The sequence below is a fragment of the Hemiscyllium ocellatum genome, chromosome 11, assembly GCF_020745735.1.
Source record: "Hemiscyllium ocellatum isolate sHemOce1 chromosome 11, sHemOce1.pat.X.cur, whole genome shotgun sequence".
Lineage (NCBI taxonomy): Eukaryota > Metazoa > Chordata > Chondrichthyes > Orectolobiformes > Hemiscylliidae > Hemiscyllium > Hemiscyllium ocellatum.
This window is the reverse complement of record NC_083411.1, coordinates 74949027-74965847: the sequence shown is the minus strand read 5'-3', so window position 1 is coordinate 74965847 and position 16821 is coordinate 74949027. Positions and strand designations below refer to the sequence as shown.

The window sequence follows — 16821 nt, the reverse complement described above, 5'->3', positions numbered from 1 at the left end:
GAAAGTCAGAGAGAGGGGTGAGACAGTTCAGTCATTGTTTTCCTCAGTTTCAAAGGTTAACTCACAAGCTCTGGTTTCCATTGTTCCCCTCCCGTCTCTATTTTCCAAATAAAACTGATGCACCATAAAGGCAGCGTAAGAGATCAGCTATCATGTCTCAGTCAGATGTTTGTGGGTTCAAGCCCATTTCAACAAACGTAAATATATAAACAAGGCTCATACTTCTATGTAGCACAGCGGGTGGGAGCCTGTCAGAGGAGCTATACTTTACATCAGGGGTTAGCCAGAGCTCCATCTCAGGTTAAGAGGGGTCAGGAACCTACACTGTTATTTCAAAGAAGAACAGACAAAGTGCTCCTCAAGTTCCTACCTAATATTTAATTACTCAACCGACACATGAAAACAAATGATTTGGTCATTTATTTTATTGTGTCTATGTTGCTTCCTGTCCACAGTAGCTGCCCCGTTTCCTGCTTTTGAACAGTAACTGAAAACAATTTGAAATGTCTCACTGCCTCCTTTAAGAACTTTGAAATGTGATCGGGTGGTGGAAGATGTTGTGAAAGCAAGAGCAACAGTAACTCAAGAATATGTTGTCAGGACTGAGCTATAGGGAGAGGCTGAATAGACCTTGTCTAGTCGGAGGCTGATGGGTGACCTTAGAGGTTTATAAAATCATGACAGGTTTGGATAGGGTGAATAGGCAAGGTCTTCTCCCTGGTCTGGGCGAGACCAAAACTAGAGAGGGCATAGGTTTAGGATGAGAGGGGAAAGATTTAGAGGGGACCTCGGGGGCAGTTTTTTCATGAGGGTGTGGTGCATGTATGGAATGAGCTGCCAGAGGAAGTGGTGGAGACTGCTACAATTATAGCATTTAAGAGACATCTGGGTGGGTGCATGAAAAGCAAGAGGTCTAAAAGGGATATGGGCCAAATGCTGACAAATGGGACTAGATTAATTTAGGATATCTGGTCAGCACAGATGGGTTGGACCAAAGGGTCTGTTTCTATGTTGTACATCTCTATGACTGTATGACTGGCAGAATCTGAGCCAAGTATGCCAATGGTACAATAAAAGGCATGAAAGCAAGTTTGATGAGGATACAAAGATCCTGCAAAAGGATAGAAACAGGGTCGGAGAGGGGACACAAATGGATTATAAAAGGTGGGAAAATGTGAGGCTGTCCACTTTGGAAAGAACAGAAACACTATTATTTAAATAGAGAGAAAAAGGGTAGGATGGGGGGGTGGGGGGGGAGAATGAGGCAAACAGATCGCAGTAATGGTCCAAATCAAAAACCTAGTTGAAAGGAGGGATGACCTTCTGTCATCAGATTTCAGGGAACTAACAAACAATGAGAGCAGCGAGCAGGACCTCAAAAATTAGCAGCTTTCTGGTAATGCAACGTGCTTGTGAATATGGGAGGTTAACCTAAATGAATACATGGCTGAAGGAAGGATGTTTGGAACATAGAGTCTGGATTTGGGATAGGTCACCTTAATACGGTAGGGGCTAAAATCCTTGTAGTTCGTAAAAGTGTAAATTAACTTAGCAGGAGCAAGGAACCACGATGTGATATTGGAAAGGCCCAAAAAGATGTGTAAAGGATATGCACTAAAGGTGAAATTGTAAAGTACAGGAGGTCAAAAAAAAGGGAAATACAGTAAGGTTAAAATTAAACTCGTGGTACATATGAGGGGAACATAGTATATAGGCCTTACATGCTAAGTGCAGATATACACTAGGAAAATTCCATTGCGGTGATAATGAGAGACCTGGTTAATCTAAGGATAAGACTTGGCATTAATCATGTCTTGATGTAAGGAGGTGGACTGTCACTTTAAGGGCAGTATTGCTTTAAAACTTCAACTTGCAAATTAGCCAAGGTCAGGATATCATCACATGACAAAAAGCAACAATCATGGTTTTAGCACCATAGACTTAAGGTAAGTGTGTATATAGCTTACTCCACACTGTCTGTATTAGTTTTAGTTGTAAATAAACTTGTACGAAATCCTCAAGCAAATGCAATAAACTTCCTCATTTGTGTAAGGCACAGAAAGGAACCCAAAACTAGGTGTTCAGGAAAGATAAGGAAGGAAAGAAAGGAAGAGTTGGCAGTATTGATTAAAGAGAATATTACACTGCTAGACAGAGAGAGAGAGAGAGAGAGAGAGAGAGAGAGAGAGAGAGGAGGTCCAAGAGGGATCAAGCACAGAATCTATTTATTTTGTAGAGAAATATTTGCGATGCTATTATACCAGGATGTTTAATTGATAGATCACCAACTAGTGGGAAAGGGCATAGAAGAATAAGTTTATAAGGTAATTGCAGAAAGCTGCAAAACCAAGGGAACTTATAATGGGCGATTTTAATTATCCTAATATCAACTGGGATCATAGTCATGCAAAATGGAAGGAGTGAGTGAAATTTCTGAAGTGTATTCAAGAGAATTTTCCAAATCTGCATCTGTCCAGTCAACAAAGAAGGAGGCACTTCTGATGAAATCTAATCCCCACCTGAAACATTATCTCAGCTTCTCTCCACAGATGCTCCCTGAGAGGATGTATATCTCCAGCATTTTGTTTTGTGTTATTACACCACGCAAGGAGCCGTTGCCACATTTTGGAAGTAGTGGATCAATTGGCAGCAGGGGAACATTTGGGGCACAGTAATCAAAGGGAGACATAAGATTAAAGATCAGTTATGGAAAAATATTAGATGCAATCCAGGTAACAATAATTATTGAGAGAGGGCCTATTTTAGTGGGCCAAGAATGAATCTGGCACACACTAATTAGAATCATGGGGAAATTGTAACTATGCAGTAGGTATAGAAAGAAGGTGATTCAGATACAGTAAAGGCACATTCCCACAGTATGACAAACAACGCTGAAATTATTATGAGATGATTTACAAAACAGAAGACAAAAAATGAATTATAAAAAGGACGATGCTTGATAGATATCAGATTGGTAACACAATGAGAGCCAGGCTGAATACAGCAAGTTCAAAAGTCGAGCACAAAAGCTAATGAAAAGCATAGAGGGGACATGGGATGAAACTGGCAGTTAACATAAAAAGGAACTCAAGTCTTCTACAGGCATGAGGAAGCATTGGGCTAATTAGGGGTCAAAAAGGGGAATTGGAAATGGAGAAGGATGTGCCTGAGGTTCTAAATGAGCACTTTGCTGGTGTTGTTCCCAAAGATGGTGATGATGCAAATAAAAATCATATTGTGAATGAGGAGGTAGTTGAGACACGGGATGGGCTACAAATTGGAAAAGTTGATTGCATGTGAAATTGATAAGTCATCTAGACTGATGTCCTCAGCTGCAGATCTCATCTAGACAAGAGCAGAAACCATGGAGGTACCAATGATAATCTTGCTCTCCTTTGATACAGGATGGTGGCAAAGGCATGGAGAAATACAAATGAAAGGTTCAGGATACAGACAGCATTCACAACCAGTCAGTTTAACCTCAATAGCAACAAAGCTTTTGGAAATGATTTGGGACAAAATTAGCACTGATCTACTAATTACTAAACCAGTTAGTAAAGATTTACTAAACACAGTTTTTGTTGAACTAGTTTGAATTTTTTGATAAGGTAAGAGGGAGAGTTGGTGAGTGTAATACCCATGCACCGCATCAATTGCATCTCCGAAACAGTTTTGATAAATTGATAGAGAACAGGTTTGCCAACAATGTCAACGCTCCTGGAATAAAAGAATAGTGGAAACATGGATAAATTGGCTGAGTTACAAGAAACATTGTAATGGTGGACGGCCTTTTCTCAGACTGGAGAAAGGTATACAGCCGGGTTTGCTGTGATTGGTAGCAGTTGATCCATACTGTTAAGTTAGATTTGAAGATGCACGACGCATTTTAATTTGCTGACGACACCAAACTTAGAACAACTATAAGCTGGGGGGAGGGGGGGGGGGGGAAATCGGCAATTGACTTTAAGTGGGCTGGTGAAATTTTGCAAGGGAAGTGTGACATGATATACTTTAATGGGAAAACAAACAGACAAAGTAAAATAAGCAGTAGAGAAGCTGGAGAACTTGAGAAATTAAAGTTTACCTACAGGAAATGGAATTGATGCAATTACAATATAGTTAAAGCCAATTCTGCTTGGGGTCATTTGCCGAAAGGAGGTTAACAGCTAGGAATGTAAGATCATTGCAGGGCAGGTAAGCTTATGTTGCTCAAGAACTAGGAATGTAACATTTGTAATCCTTGCAAGAAGTGTATTCAGACAGTATGTGTGTTTAGGGAGTTAAAACTAAATAACAGAGAATCTTGGAAGTTTGCAAAAGAAATTACTTCTTCAGATCAGTGAAGAAGTTTCAAATGAAGGGTGACTAACTTAAAGATCAACTTGACGACAGCCCTGAGCAGATTACAACAGATGGGTGGAGTTGGAGGTTCTCTAGTTTCAATCTATCTGCACGTCTCTTTGCTGAAGGAGTTAGCTGAAATTTCGACATGATGTGGTTTTCCGATCAAAGAGAGAGAGAAGATATCTAAACCTGACTAGAGTACACACTGTATATGTTGCATTTTCATTCTGTCTGCAAAGAACAGGGGCCTGTGTATTAATATATGCTTCCAGCACACTAAGTGCATCACACTGTGAACCTGACTGACAATCCCAGACTACTGGCGTAATTCCTTGCACACTCAGGATCATTTAATAATTGAGGCCCACATACAGAATCATACCTAACTTTGGATATTGTGGTGTTGTGAGATGTGCAAGTGTGGCTGTTGGCCAATAACAGGATGTTGCTATCAAGCTAAAAGGAATGTCCTGCCAATAAAATGAGTAATGTGGTATATGATTTTCGGTGATGCTGGTATATGTGGGTCATACATGCAGCATAGCCCGTTGCCTGTTTGCAGCAAGCAAAGGTCATGATCTATTCAGGCCCACACTCTCAAAGCTCACACAGCATCCAACATTCCATTTTCATTCAGAGATTGGACAATATTTGCTAAATAATCTTGGGATTACATGAAGAATTATACTAACAATGAATTTACAGTCGGGTAAGGGTCATAGTATGGAGAGTGTGTGTGTGTGTGCATGTATATGTGTGTGTGTGTGTGTGTGTGTATGTGTATGTGTGTGTGTGTATATATATACACACACACACACACACACACACACACACACACACACACACATACATACACACACACACATATATATACTGGAAGCTACATATTGATACACAGAGCCCTGTTCATAGCTGCCAGAAAGAACATGTATACTCAATGCGACTCAACAAAAGAGTTAACAGCCATTCTCTGTTTGTTTCTCACAGTAATGCTTCAACAATCAGTGTCAAACTGCCCGATTTAAACCTAAACAAGATTTGGCATTTAACCACCACTGAATATCTAACTCATGCATTCTCCATGGCGATACACTTACCAATGAGACCCCACTCGCCAATAAATCAGCACTGTTTTCTAATATGGCATAAAACTTAGTTGCCCTTTGGAAATTATTGCAAATGTTCTCAACAATTGCATTTCAGAAAGTTTAGGCAAAAATATACTTTTATGCAAAACCCAAGCTTAATATTACCAAACAATTACACATCATCTTTTGTAGCCCTTTCATAATCAAAATGGTCTCTCTACCATAGCTGGGATTTTATTAGTGGTAAAAGACTAAATCCTTTTAGCTTTCCTTAATTTTGGGAATTTGGACAAAAATGCTAAATATTTTAAATCAAGTGGGGAAGGAGTTGGTGCAGTTTTAAAATAACATATTGGAACTCATTGAGTTGTATTCACATGGTTGCCTTGGTTCAGGACAGCTTTGTCCAGAGAAATGTGCTTATTGATTTTCCAATCAGAACCAGCATGTGGTCAAAATTCAACAATATTTATTGGCTGCTGCTCGTTGGATGCTGCCTGAACTGCTGTGCTCTTCCAGCACCACTGATCCAGAATCTGGTTTCCAGCATCTGCAGTCATTGTTTTTAACCGTTTTTATCCTGGACACATGGACAACCTAAAATGTGAATAATATGGCAGCAGCAAGCATCCTGACTCTGAACATTCAGCATCTCTCCTCCCTCACCAAGAACCACTAAAAGAATTGAAACGTAGCTAGCTGTTTCCGATAGGTTGCTGCCTCTAACCACTGATCAAGTGACTAAACAACTGGCCAGAAATCACACATTGTCAGGTTATAGTCCAACAGGTTTAGCTGAAATCACAAGACTTCACCTGACAAAGGGGCTATACTCCGAAAGCTTGTGATTTCAATAAACCTGTTGGACTATAACTTTGTGTCATGTGACTCCTGACTTTGTCCGTCCTAGTCCAACACCGGCACTGCCACATCATAAACGATTTGCGTGCAAGTACCCTGTTCTTCAATAAAGAACTAAAATGATTTGGAAAGAAGTAGATCAGAGAGACACAGAAGAAGCAAAAAGGACAATTCATTAAACCCTGTGGATCAGGGCTATAAAAACATGCTCCCTTATTTTTTTTTCCAGCACCTACAGAATTTTTCTTTGGTTGTTTATCTGCTTCTGTCTATCTATAAGTGCATAACGGCTTAAGAAGGGGTAGAGTTTTAAGGTTATAAATGATCTGTTTGCAATTAAGTTCTTGTTAAGTACAGACACCTGGTCAAAATTATATTAAACCCAAATTTCTCAGGCAGATAAATGGAGATTTTTAATTAATTTAATTAAACGTGATCACTTTTATGATGACCCTAGGAGTAGTGCAACTTGAACATCAGTGCAAAGTAGTTCATTGCATCATCTTGAAGCTCAGTTTCCATTGGAAATTGTTTAGATTCAATGGAATTGTAATCAACTATGGAGATCTCCCATGCCAAGTTGCAAAATACGTTCTAGGAACTGTTCTTAATATCATGTTGGGCATGTTGAGAAATGCAAAACATCTTGCAAGACACTTTATTCTAATCAAGAATGAAGCTTTAACTCAAAAAGACAGGCTGCGCTCAAACCATACAGATGTACTTAGTTCTGAGAAGGAGGCTAATTAAAATAGACTGAAGGAATCCAGAAACCCATAACATCTGAATCACTGATGATTAAGTGTATTGCAATTAAGCATAAGAACAGATTTAAGATAATTTCAAGTTAGGACAGAGCTGCTTAATCCCTTTCAAGTTGTCACTGATTTAAAGTATATACAAGAATAACAACATACATTTTTAAGGCACCATAAGCATCAATACATTTCACATAATGCTTCACAGAGGTGAAAGTAATTGAACATGTAGTAGTCCTGGTAGGATTACAGTTAGAAAGGTAGCTGGATTCCAAATCAGAGCAGAAGGTCTTGTATGCATTGAAGAAGAAATGGAGAAAGTGGAGGGTTCAGGGAGAGTGTTCCAAATATGACAGGAGAGTGGGTAGGAAGATATTAAGATTGCTGAAGGTGAAGCAGATGGCGTTGGCAGAGTTTACAGCATATTATTGGGTGGGGAGGTAATAAGAATTATCATTAACTCAGCTTTGATCCATTCTGTGGTCAGGATTTTCCAGTCAGTATTATTATTACATGAAAATAGCACTTCCATACAAAATCGATTATCCTCAGAACAACACTTAGAAATTTCAGCCAATATCATCAGCACTAAAAACCATTTTCATGCCCTACCTATCCATAAAACTGATAAATTTCTGAGTGCAGTTATATTATCACAACATTATCACACAAGGATAATGAGTAATCTATTCACAGAAGTATGACTGACATGGAATTACTATCTTTGCATCTCGATCAATACCTGCTCTGATTTTACCACACGCTTGCTGGGTGCAAGAATACATTTGTAACGCAGACCTTGCATTTTAAACAAGACAGCAAAAATCCTTCTAAATGTAACTGATTCACAAAATGGCTTTACTTGCATTCTACTTTAAACCTCAAAAGATACAAAGAGAGGTAGGCACTTTCAACTCCTCACTTGGGCAGTCTGGCTCTCAATACCTCCATATTAAACAAATTGTCAGCTATGTGTTGTAATCTGATTGGGCAGCTTCTTATTTTGAGGCAGTGCATGGTTTTCCTGAACATTCTTGAACAATCCATAGCTAGAACTGCGGAGCCAGTAGGAATGTCATCCCTGAGTAACTGTACATTTAATAAAAGGTAGGCTAGCTTGGCAAGTTTCTCAGGTCTTTCTCTCAGTGGAAACCACACACAATCAGTTCCAACATGATGACCTTGGAAAACAGCCTCATTGTGCCTTTTTCCAATTAGTCCTACTCCTATGTTCATTCCCAATAGCCCTGAAATCTTTTCTTTTTGTAGAATTTATTCTGGAAAGCTACTCTTAAATTTTCCTCAACTCACCTCACAATTTTTTTGCTAATTAAGTTGAAGCTTTAGATATAAACCCTCCCGTTCGTGGAAAAAGCTCTCATCATTTACTCTTTAAAAAAATCTTTGCGTTTTGAAAGGTCCATAAAGATCCAAACATCCTCCTCCACAAGGAAGACAATGTGGGCTCAGCCATGTGTCCTCACCATTCAATAAACATAGTTTTCAATGGCAGTGATACATTGGTCTTCATATAAACTGAACTTGCAAACGGTCTATTAGCTCTCAGATTGCACATGATCTTTGCAGAAGTCACACTTAATCATGACGTTCACACAGAACATCTGGCAAACAGTTGCGCCAATGCAGATTGCTGTTTCTGCTCAGGGCTGATGTTGTAACACAAGGTCCAGGCCACTGTCAATATTTCAATACTATTCATTCACTTTAGTAAAAGCTATTTATTAAATGGAACAAATAGTTAAGCAAAATACAAATCATCCATCTCACCAGAGCTCCCTTTCATATGCCTGCGAATTCCACTCCTTTTTCCATTTGTTAATAAACGTCACCTGGAAAATAGGGAAAATGGTAGAATCTTTAACCTGCAATATTCATGTATGAATGTTTAGTACACTTCACTACATTCATCTCCTTCATTTTTAACAGAAGCATTAAATCTGAAGGCTGATAGATTGGTGATTAATAGATCATTGATAACCAAGGCATTAAGGGATATGACAGGTATGTGGAGTAGGTCACATGTCAGCCATGATCTAATCTAATGACAGAACAGGTTCAAAGGTGTAAGTAGCTCATTCCAGTTCCTATGCATAGGAGGTTCAGCCATTTCAGAATCTTTAACATACTGCTGTGGGGTCTTTTGCAGCTACCTAGGAGGATAGAAGTGGCCTGGGTTGAAATGGCCTTATCTGAATTCCCAATAAATCTGCAACACTGCAGTATTGCAGGGGAACAGCAGACTAGATTTTGTACTACTCCCTGGAGTGAGATTCAAGAGTCTATCTGTACAGAAGGTAGCCAGAACTGAACAAGAAGTGAATTAAAATTTTATACCAGATTAAGATGAATCTGCAAATGAACATTATCACTGGGTTTCAAATTTTGCAGTTTAATTGTGAGTATCTAAATATACAAACAGTATGAGCTTAGCCAGAAATTAAGAAATCAGTCTTTCAAAGAATTTGTTGTTTTACTAGATTTCAGGTTTCCCTACTATCTGTAATAGATTTTACATCCCTGGTTGTTATTTCACTAGTTAAGTGGCTGCTAATCCACATGATCATTGACTGCTGATTGACTCGGTATCTGCCTTGCTAATGAAGCTGCACTGACTAATAGTAATTTTACTTTAATTACTTTACTTTCATGCACTCATTTAAAGTAAGCAACTTAATTAACACAGCAAGGTTTGGGTTCGGAAAAGTTCCGGTTCTTGAATAATTTGAATGGAGCAATCTTAATTAAAAGGAGCAGCTTGTTAAAGTAAAGCTAACATTTCTGTTCGCTATCTTCAGGGTTACTGTGTTTTGAGAGCAGAAAACATTACAAAAGAATAGATCAACTTAGTCAGTCTTATGACTTAAATCATCTAAATCATTTCCCTCAGCAGAAAGAGCCCAAAATGATAATAGTCCGTTCTTGTCCTTCCTCAAGTTTTACCAATGAAACTTGAAGAGCCTACAACCCCTACATGATGAAAAGTTTTTACATCCTCCATTCTGGTTAGTTTGATCTGACAGATGAAAAGAATGCCACTTTTTTTGTAATGATTCACCAAATTAATTCTCCCTCTCTAATCAATATGCTATTTGGTGTATGTCAGCCGAGACGTACTTTGACATTTTGTGCATCACAGCTGTAAATTCAGATCAGCTTTACACTGTAAAAGGGTTCTCCCGTTCAAAGTCCAGAATATGATATTTTTTTCTCAATTCAAACATGCTCTGAATCAGTATTCTCATCCTGTCCTCCATGTAAATGTGCTATGCATTTGAGTTTACAGGCCTAGTGTGAAACAAGGACATTTTGAATGACAAGATGCATTTACATACAAGCACCCAGAAGTCAGAAAAATAATTGATAGGAGTCATCTATTTTCATTAAGCATCTGCTCTATTTATGAGTTTACCCACCTTCCTCATTTTTCTGTGCGTTTTCCACACAAGTCTACTCAATTGTAATCAACTGACACATAAAACACCACATTAGCGGACATTCAAAATGGAGAGGTCAATGAAGTTGTATATCTAATACAGACCATTTTTAAAGAGCTGTCTTTCAATTCCACAACCTTCAGGAACAAATTCCTTTTCTAAATGATACAGTTGTGACAAGGGTCAAATTCAACAGTGGAATAAACTCAGCTTTGTGCTAGCTGACAACATTTGGATAAAAGGAATAAGTGACTTATAAAATCAGAAATTACAACCTTACTTTTTTTTTAAAAGAGATGTGAACAACAGGTAATGATGAAGGGCCAAAGGTCAGAAGTACTGCATGATGTAACTTCAATCTCAAGCTCAGGGTCTTTGATTGGTTTCAGACCGAATCAAAGCTCTCAGGATCAGAAGCTAAAATAAAAGAGCCTTCAGCATTCAAGCCCATGATGTGAAGACAGAAGACCCTTCACTGCTGTTAGTATAAAGTACCAGTATATCCCAGAGGAAAAGGATGTAACTCCAGTTAAACATCGCTAGATTCATCCAAAAGGAGGTTCTTAAATCACGCAGAGGGTGGTGCATGTATGGAATGAGCTGCCAGAGGAAGTGGTGGAGGCTGGTACAATTACAACATTTAAAAGGCATCCAGATGGGTATATGAATAGGCAGGGTTTAGAGGGATGTGGACCATGTGTTGGCAAATGGGACTAGATTAATTTAGGATATCAGGTTGGCATGATGAATTGGACCGAACGGTCTGTTTCCGTGCTGTACGTCTCTATGACTTTAGGTGATAGCAGTTAGACTGTACCAGGGATTGTTGAAAAGCCAGTCGTTTTTGCACCTTTCCCCACCACATAGCAATGCTTCCAGGCTGACGCTCTGTTGCCTTGTTAAAAAGATACTGATGGCTAGATGAGAAGTTAAACCAGGATCATACCTACCCTGTCAGGTGGGCAGAAATATTCCCAGCTGAAAATGTGTTGCTGGAAAAGCGCAGCAGGTCAGGCAGCAAAGGAGCAGGCGAGTCGACGTTTCGGGCATGAGTCCTTCTTCAGGATTCCTGAAGGGCTCATGCCTGAAACGTCGATTCTCCTGTTCCTTGGATGCTGCCTGACCTGCTGCGCTTTTCCAGCAACACATTTTCAGCTCTGATCTCCAGCATCTGCAGTCCTCACTTTCTCCTAGAAATATTCCCAGCACCACTTCAAAGAGTTGCTGGTATCCTGGCCAACATTTATCCCTCAACAAACATTACTGAAAAAGAGTGGTCATTTTCTTGTTGGGAATTTGCTGTGCACAGATTATTTAAATATCAGAAATGCAGCAGCCAATGATTACAACTTCATAACAAAACAAAGTACTTAATTGGCTGCAAGTGCCATCTGAAATGGCTATACAAAGCCATTCAGATCTACGGCAATCAGGCATGGACCACAAATCCTAGTCTTACCAATGGTGCCCACAAAAGGCTTTTCCTCACAAGTCAGTAACACCAATAGAACCATGCATTGTTACATCCTGATGAAGGGCTTATGCTCGAAACGTCGAATTCTCTATTCCTGAGATGCTGCCTGGCCTGCTGTGCTTTGACCAGCAACACATTTGCAGCTGTGATCTCCAGCATCTGCAGACCTCATTTTTTACTCGAACATCTAAAGCTCTCCCCACTGTTATTCCCTTGGTACAGTTTGAAATCTGTCTCAATGTGGAGATAGACTAGAAAGTTCCATAGTTGTTTGAGTGCCTGAGCAAGGAGAAATAACAGCAAAATATTCTCCAGTCCCCTCTTAGAAACACTTTGTAAGAGTCAACAGGAGAGCAGGCTCGGAGATGTGAGAAGATTTCTTCACTAAATTAATTAAACCACAGTTGATGTGCTCTGTCTATATTTAGTAGGAGACAAAAAAAAAACTGCTGATGCTGGAATCCAAAATAGACAAACAGGAGGCTGGAAGATCATAGCAAGCCAGGCAGCATCAGGTGGTAGAGAAGTCAACAGTTGGTATAATCCTTCTTCAATCCTTAAGAAGAATGATATCTGAAACATTGACTTCTCCACTTCCCGATGCTTCCTGGCTTGCTCGTTCTCCCAGCCTCCTATTTATCTACTTGGTCAATATTTAAGCTGGGATAGACAAATATTAGTTTCTCAAGGAATCATGGGATGTGGAGAGATGGTAGGAAAGTCAAGGTGACACTCAAGATCAGCCATGATTGTATTACTTGTTGGAGAAGGCTCCACATGCCGTGTGGACTACTTAGAGTCAGAGAGATGTACAGCCCGGAGTTCTTGTAAACCTGGAGAAGGTGTCTGCAAAAGTAAACAGGAGGAGTTACGACTGACAGCAGCAGAAGGGTTTATGGTCAACTCCTGGGAGCAGCAGAAAAGCCCAAGATTTAATGCCAACAAAAACCTGGGATTGCAAATCCACCCAGTTTCCTGCTGCTTCACATTTCGGGGCCTGGCTCAGTCCTAGCAGCCTTGCCTCAGAAGTTCTTGTTCCACTTCAGGGATGTAGGCAAAACAAAAATCAGACCTACACTGCCAATGCAATACTGAAGTAGTGCTGGACTGTTGGGAAGTCACCCTTCATATAACAAATTAACTCAAGACCTATCAGCCCTCTCATGGTGAATACGAATAATATTATGGCACTTAAAGTCTGGTTGAAGATTTGTAGCTCGGGTGTCCGTTGTTGTGGTTCTGTTCGCCGAGCTGGAAGTTTTTGCTGCAAACGTTTCGTTCCCTGGCTAGGGAACATCATCAGTGCTATTGGAGCCTCCTGTGAAGCGCTGCTTTGATGTTTCTTCCGGTATTTATAGTGGTTTGTTCTTGCCGCTTCTGGGTGTCAGTTTCAGCTGTAGTAGTTTGTATGTGGGGTCCAGGTCGATGTGTCTGTTGATGGATGTTCTTGCCGTTTCCGGGCGTCAGTTTCAGCTGTAGTGGTTTGTATATGGGGTCCAGGTCTATGTGTCTGTTAATGGAGTTTGTGGATGAATGCCATGCCTCTAGGAATTCCCTGGCTGTTCTCTGTCTGGCTTGTCCTATGATGGTAGTGTTTTCCCAGTCAAATTCATGTTGCTGGTTGTCTGAGTGTATGGCTACTAGGGATAGCTGGTCGTGTCGTTTTGTGGCTAGCTGATGTTCATGGATGCGGATTGTTAGCTGTCTTCCTGTTTGTCCTATATAGTGTTTTGTGCAGTCCTTGCATGGTATTTTGTAAACTACGTTAGTTTGGCTCGTGCTGGCTATTGGGTCCTTTGTTCTAGTGAGTTGTTGTCTGAGTGTGGAAGTTGGCTTGTGTGCTGTTATGAGTCCTAAGGGTCGCAGTAGTCTGGCTGTCAGTTCTGAGACGCTCCTGACGTATGGTAGTGTGGCTAGTCCTTTTGGTTGTGGCATGTCCTCGTTCCGTGGTCTATCTCTTAGGCATCTGGTGATAAAGTTGCGTGGGTATCCGTTTTTGGCGAATACCTTGTATAGGTGTTCCTCTTCCTCTTTTCGCAGTTCTGGTGTACTGCAGTGTGTTGTGGCTCTTTTGAATAGTGTCCTGATGCAGCTTCGTTTGTGTGTGTTGGGGTGGTTACTTTCATAGTTTAGGACTTGGTCTCTGTGTGTTGGTTTCCTGTGTACCCTTGTGGTGAATTCTCCGTTGGGTGTTCTCTCTACTAACACGTCTAGGAATGGGAGTTGGCTATCCTTTTCCTCTTCTCTCGTGAATCGTATTCCTGTGAGTGTGGCGTTGATGATTCGGTGTGTTTTTTCTATTTCTGTGTTTTTGATGATTACAAAGGTGTCATCGACGTATCTGATCCAGAGTTTGGGTTGGATTTGTGGTAGGGCTGTATGTTCTAACCTTTGCATAACTGCCTCTGCTATGAGTCCCGAGATTGGTGATCCCATGGGTGTTCCGTTGATTTGTTCGTATATCTGATTGTTGAATGTAAAGTGTGTGGTGAGGCACAGGTCTAGTAGTTTAAGTATGCCGTCCTTGTTGATAGGTTCGGCCTCCTGTGTTCTGTTATGTATGTCCAGTAGGTTGGCTATTGTTTCTCTGGCTAGGGTTTTGTCAATTGATGTGAACAGTGCCGTCACGTCGAATGATACCATGGTTTCTTCTTTGTCTATGTGTGTATTCCTGATGATGTCCAAGAATTCCTGTGTTGATTGTATGGAGTGTTTGGATCCGCTGACTAGGTGTTTCAGTTTTTGTTGTAGTTCTTTGGCCAGTTTGTATGCTGGTGTCCCTGGTAGTGATACTATGGGTCTGAGTGGGATGTCTGGTTTGTGTACTTTGGGTAGTCCGTAGAATCTGGGGGTGTTGTTGCTTTCAGGTTTCATTCTTTGCTGGTCCGCTTTGGTTATCTGTCCGTTTTTTTGTAGATTCCTTAGTGTGTTGATTATTCTATTGGTGAGTTGTGGTGTGGGGTCGGAATCCTTCGTTTGGTAGGTGTTGGTGTCTGCGAGTAGTTGTTGTGCTTTATTGATGTAGTCTGATTTATCTAAGATGACCGTCATTCTGCCTTTATCTGCCGGTAGTATGATTATGTTCTTGAAATTTTTCAGTGCTTTCAGTGCTTCCCTCTCCTTGGTGTTGAGGTTATGTGTATGTCGTTTTCTTATCATCATAGGTACGACCGTTTGTCTCACTGTTTGTTGTGAGACAAACGGTCGTACCTATGATGATAAGAAAACGACATACACATAACCTCAACACCAAGGAGAGGGAAGCACTGAAAAATGACAAGAACATAATCATACTACCGGCAGATAAAGGCAGAATGACGGATATGATAGGTGGAAGGAGGTCAAGGTGAGGGTGATAGGCCGGAGTGGGGTGGGGGCGGAGAGGTCAGGAAGAAGATTGCAGGTTAGGAGGGCGGTGCTGAGTTGAGGGAACCAACTGAGACAAGGTGGGAGGAGGGGAAATGAGGAAACTGGAGAAATCTGAGTTCAACCCTTGTGGTTGGAGGGTTCCCAAGCGGAAGATGAGGCACTCATCCTCCAGCCGTCATGTTGTTATGTTCTGCTGGTGGAGGAGTCCAAGGACCTGCATGTCCTCGGTGGAGTGGGAGGGAGAGTTAACATACAGCTTAACTTGCTGTGTCTCCAAATTCACAGTTGCACAATTCCAGGCGTGTTTATTCCATTGCAACAACATCTGCACTTCAGAAGTACGTCACTGGATGTAAAGCTTTTTGGAGCACTCTAAGTTTATGAAATTACATTCTAGAGGAACAATATTTCTGATTTATGTACTCATCATCAGAGCACAGTTTCTGGACCCAGAAGCCTGCAAGGCTGTAGCCTGAATCAGTCCATGAACATTACTGGAAACAAACTGTGATGGTTTCTAAAACAAAACAAATTACAAAGAAATTTTGACAATAATGGTACATTTCTATTCTGACCTGCATGATGTCCAAATGATGTGGTTATTTCTTTATCTACTCAACTGCCTATGTACACAATTGTGTAAGAAATCTCCTTCCCAAGGTTGCAATAGCTTTCTTTAAAAAGTCAATTTCAATGCGTTATCACTGTTCAGACTAACATTTATTGCCCATTTCTAGTGGTACATCTTTCTTAAACTGCTCCACTCTGCCATATACAATATTGCAGTAGTTTAATATGAATTAGTGACTTACTACAACACTTAAGACAGTTAAGAGCCAACCATGTTATTGTGGGACTAAACTCATATCTAGGCCAGGTCAGACAGGAGGAAGAGCTTCCCAGGGCAGTAGAGAACGATCTGGATTTTACACCAATCCGAGAGCCTCATTGTTATTTTCAACAATTTTCAAATGTTGCAAAATCTATGAAACTGAATCTAAATTCTCAAACTGTTACAACATGATTGAAAGGTAGATCCCTTCGATTATTAGGCCAGCAATGAAGTAATGACACTGCCATATCTCTATGAAGTGTTTACATATAAATAGCATACCTGACAGGACTAGACCTGACCTGACAAGTATGAATGCAAACATAACTGAGTCCTGTTTAGCTATGCTGTAAACCGTGTAGCATTTCTGCTTCAGACAATTGCTTTATTATCAAAGTAAAGCAGAAATATATATTTGAGACTCTCGGCTCCACTCGAGGCTGTACACTTTTTTCCCCCTGCCATATAATTTAAATTTTTTGACTGGATGCAAAATCGAGAAAGTGGTTTTGCACTTCTCATAGTTGCCAGTAAAGAGGTTTTTGATGTTGAACATACACGTTTACAGCACATCGCTTCTGTCAGTACAGGAGGAAGCAAGAGGATGCAACAATGGAGGAAATGAAACAGCCACAGAAAT

At 40.4% G+C, this 16821-nt stretch overlaps 1 protein-coding gene across 4 annotated transcripts in view; it reads right to left on the bottom strand.

The window, feature by feature from the left end:
* The window catches only part of elf1 (E74-like ETS transcription factor 1), a 269290-nt gene that overhangs the window by 124895 nt on the left and 127574 nt on the right, over positions 1–16821 (bottom strand). For 2 of the 4 annotated variants that reach the window (XM_060832618.1, XM_060832617.1), the window contains exon 2: positions 8840–8901. The exons of the other annotated variants lie outside the window; for them this stretch is intronic. The gene's annotated coding sequence lies outside the window, so the exon portion shown is untranslated. The remainder of the gene's footprint in view (positions 1–8839; positions 8902–16821) is intronic. 4 annotated transcript variants of the gene reach the window in all.